Consider the following 4,449-nt stretch of genomic DNA (forward strand, 5'->3'; position numbering starts at 1 on the left):
AAAAAAGAAAAAAATTTCCTCCTAGGGTATCTTTGGTGTCTGAAATCAGCCTTGCCACACTGGACCCAGAGCTCCAGCCTGCCACCCTGCCTGACAGCCAAGAAGGTGTTTGCTATCTGCATGCCCTCAGACCTGCTTTCCGAAGACACTCGAGCCATCTTGAGCAGTGGGTGCAAATCTGGTTCATCTGAATGGACTCTTAAGTAACCGATCACAACTGATCAGAAATAATGGTGATGTGATCTCTGGATATGCTTGAAGATACTTTAGTGCTGGGATTGTGGGGTGCCTGGGGTCTTGGGCGGGGGGTTGACTGCTTGCAAGACCTGGTACCTCTGGTGATGCACCTTGCAGTAGCCCTGTACTTGCTTTCCTACTTTTTATAAACTGGAATATTTTTTTTCCTGATTGCCACCTAATAACTTTGGCTTGGATGCCCAAGTAGTGCTGGTTTATGGTCCCGAACATCCGCTGTGCTGAGGCGTGTCATCGTTCTAGCAGCCTGTGCTTTGGGAAGAGATAGGAAATAGCAGGTTTAGGGATACTGCACTTCTGTCAAACTCCATTTCGCACTGTACAGAACACGTTCAACCAGTATCACTGTGATGCACCTAACTCGGCGTTCCCCAGGAGACCGTGTTAGCCTATATATTCTCAGGGTCCTTCTGCTAGCCAGTAACAGCTCTGGACAGTTGCCTGGTGTGTGCCCTCCTTTTTCCTTTTCAACATGAAGAGAAGTCCATTGATCAGAAATCCAGCTTGCTCCCATTCATGCTATTTACGTGCTGTGTAAATGGGGCATGTCTCCCTCTGACCTGGAGTGGCTGGAGCAGGGAAGGGGGGAATTGGACCAGGGCTAGCTCTCCACTGCAGGGTTTCTGGCCTCTGACCCTTCCTTCCTTTGCCACGAGTCGTTTGGATGGCACAGCTGATAGCTTCAGGAGAAACCTGGCCCTGTGGCCTGCAGGGATGGGGAACTGTTGGGTGCTGGGTGCCTGCGTTGGGGGCAGAGGGAGCAACACAGTGCTGGGAGCATCCCACTGCTGCGGGGGCACTGGCACTTTGCAGAGCTCTGCTCGGTGCTCCAGGCAATGCTTTGGCACCCAGTGCCTGGAGGTGAGGCTCACAGAGTTCCTTCAGGAGTGGTGTGTGTTTGCAGCACATCAGAGTTTCTGTTGCTTTGTTCTGTTCTTGCTGTTGTCTCTTGCATTGTACAGTAGCTGTAACCATTCAGAGAAGAACTACTCCTGTAAAATGCAAACTGAGTAACTTATAAATGTTAAAGGAATTTTAAAAAGGAAAAAAAAAAAATACAGAGCAGCAGTTACTTCTAATTTTTTTCCCTGCATTTTTAGCAGATTGTATGGATTTTATAATAGCCTAGTCACTGTCAGGTTTCGATTGGTCAGACTAGTCCCAGGAATAAGGATCTCCAGCCCTTTTGTATCTTTTGTTACAAAATTTGGATAAAACTTTTAATAAAGACTTCAGTTTTTAAAAATCCATTGCAATGAATGTTGTTTTCACTGCCTCTGCTCTAGGAACACCAGAGCTGCCAGCAGCCCACGGAAGCCCTGGCTTGGAAGTTCTGGGGCAGTTTTTGAACAGCTGGATCCTTTCCCACAGCAGTGATGGCTCTGCTCACCTTTCCATGGCTTGTTTTTTTGTTTTTTTTTTGCTCTGAGCCCCAGCTGGGAGGATTCTCGGTAAGTGAAGCTTGTCTGTTATTGGGGTGGGGAGAGGGGGCTTCTTATGGAGGTGGAGCAGGGGGCTTGGATGGGAAATGTATTGGGGAATCCACGCAGGATGTGTCTGTGGGGTCTGTGGCAGCTCTGATCTGGGCTGCTCCTGTGAATTGCCAGCACCAGGTTCGTGGGGAGCTGTGGGGTTGCTGAAGGACAGGTAGGTGTTTATCTGCTTTTTTTATCTGTAGGAAAAGTCTCCGGTTAAATGCTGAGAAATGCATGAGAATGGCTTCAACTCTGCTGGGAGGCCCTGCTGAGGACAGTGATACAGCTTAAGGGTGGAGGGAGTGAACAGCCCCAGTGTTGTACACCTCAAAGGCAGCGCTGGAGCAGGGATTGGGTGTTGGGGGCTGAACCCAGGCAGGGCTTGGAGGGCTTTGGAGGACTCAGAAAGGTGAGCTGTGCTCCCTCCCTGAGGGTTTAAGGTGCCTGTGGGGCTGCGTGGTCCTGGTGAGCTGTGACTGCCAGTTCTGTGCGGGCTTTACCTCGGGCTCTTTGCAGGGTGGTTGTGCCCAGTGCACTGCTCTGTGGCCAGCCCAGGGGCTGGTGAGGATTTGTGCAGCCTCACTGTTGCTGCTCAGTGCTCAATCCCCAGCAGGAGTGGCTGGAGCTGCTCCCTGTGCTCACCTTCCCCTATGCACAAAGCTGGGTGTGCTGGAGTTGTGGCTGCAGGGCTGCGTGGAGGGAGCTGGGAGCGTGCAGCCCCCTCAACATCTGTGTTATGGGGTCGGTGTTCCTGGGGAAAGAGCAGCTTCAGCTGTGCTGCAGGAATCCTGCAGTGCATCCCCTACAGATATGTGTGATCCACGGGGTGTATCTTGGAATGGGTAGAGTAGCTCACAGCTACTGCTTGCAGCAAATCCATCTTCCAGCCAAAGAAAAGAAAAGCTCCAGGTGCTGCAGCGCAGGGGGCAAAGCCTGAGCTCCCACTAAGGCAGCAGGATGATGGGGGCTGCAGCACCTGGATGATTTTGGCCTCCTCCCTATGGAGCTTGTTCCAAATGCTGTGTCTCCTTCAAACCCACCCTTTTCACACCCTTCCCATGGTGGGACCCCCTGCTGTGCAATGCAGAGCCCCTGCTGCCCCCTCTCTGGGGTGGGGGTGCAGCTCCTTAGGGCTGGCACAGCTCCCTGTTGCCCCCCCCCACAGAGGCTCTCCCAGCCGTTCCTCCTGTACAATTCCTATTTATTAATTTCCAGACCTTGTTCCTGAGCATCCATTGGGCTCCCCCCAACCTCTCACCCCTTCCTCCCAGGCTGGAGTAATGGAACTTCTAGGGAAGGGAGAGACAGGAGGGCTCCTAGGGGGCTTAGCATTTCAAAAATAAAGGGGAGAGAGACTCAAAAAAAAAAACAAACACCACCAATTGCCACCCTCCTCTGGCAGCCCATGCTGGGGGATGCTCCCAGGGTCCCAGTGTTGAGGCGTGGAGCATGTGGTGCCCTCAGTTCAGCAGGAGCAGAGCTCCTCAGAGCTGCGAGTACAGGGAGTTCTCCATCTCTGGCGTCAGCTTCGAGTGGAAAGAGGCGATGCTCACCCCAAAATCTGCAGAGAGAAGGAAGAGAGCCGTCAGGTCTGGGGCTGAGCTGCACAGGTTGCTTTAGGGGCATGCTGTGGCCTGGAAGCATGCTGGGATGCTATGCGTGAGAACAGCAGTGGGGTTGATCCCCATTAACAACTTCTTCCTCCAAACCACACCCTCTGAGAGCCCCATTCTCACCCCTTAGGGACTGAAGGGAAAGAAGAGGATGCTCATGCTGAATCCCATTCAAAGAGAGCACCTGGGATCCCCCATAGCCCCCCTCCCAAGGCCATACCCACGTCTGTGTCCATGCGCCCAGCTGGTGCTGGGTTCTTGCGGTGCTCCTCGATGTGCAGCGTCATCTCCTCCCGTGAGGCAGTGGAGTAGTGGCATTGCATGCAGGTGTAGCGGCCCCGTGTGTGCTCCCATACGATCCGGCTGTTGGAGGAGTGCCCTGCAAGGACAGGTGAAGGAGGGAAGCACAGAGCCTGCTGGCAGCAGCCGTGGGCACAAATGGGATATGTATGGGGCGATGCTGTGGAGCTGTGGGGTAGAAGCCCCCCGTTCAGAGCACTGCAATATGAATGGGTCACAGACTTGGGGGAGACAGCAAGAGGGGTCCCAAACCTAAAAGCAGAGTTGGCCATGGGTGTTGCATGGAGCTGTGCCGTGGAGCTGCAGGGCAGGAGAACCCCACTCCAAGGAGGGATCCCAAATCTGGGGGAGCCCCCTGCATCTAGAGGGGGGACCGCAAATCTTGGAGCATAGCTGGCCATGGGTATCGCATGGACCTGTGGGGTGGGAGCTTTCCACTCTGAGCCCTGCAATATGCACAGGTCCCCTCAATGTCGGAGGGACTCCAAATCCTGGAGAGACCCCCTAAATCTAAGAGCAGAGCTGGCTATGGGCATCACATGAAACAGTGACACTTGGCCATGGCTGCTGGAAAAATGGAGGGGGCTGAGTCCAAGCAACTGCTGCACCCCCTCCTCTTGGTGCTGCTGCTGAACCCAAGCTTAGCAGATTCTGGTGTGGGGGGGAATGATGCAGACAGCAACAACCCCCCCTACCTGGGCAGCATCCCCTCTGCACAGAGCTCCCCAAAATGAGGGTGCTTTCCCTCCCCGCTGTGCTCTGGGGGCTCTCCCCTCCCCTAGAGTCCCCCCCTACACCTCCCCCCA

The sequence above is a fragment of the Meleagris gallopavo genome, chromosome 30 (assembly GCF_000146605.3).
Source record: "Meleagris gallopavo isolate NT-WF06-2002-E0010 breed Aviagen turkey brand Nicholas breeding stock chromosome 30, Turkey_5.1, whole genome shotgun sequence".
NCBI classification, from domain to species: domain Eukaryota; kingdom Metazoa; phylum Chordata; class Aves; order Galliformes; family Phasianidae; genus Meleagris; species Meleagris gallopavo.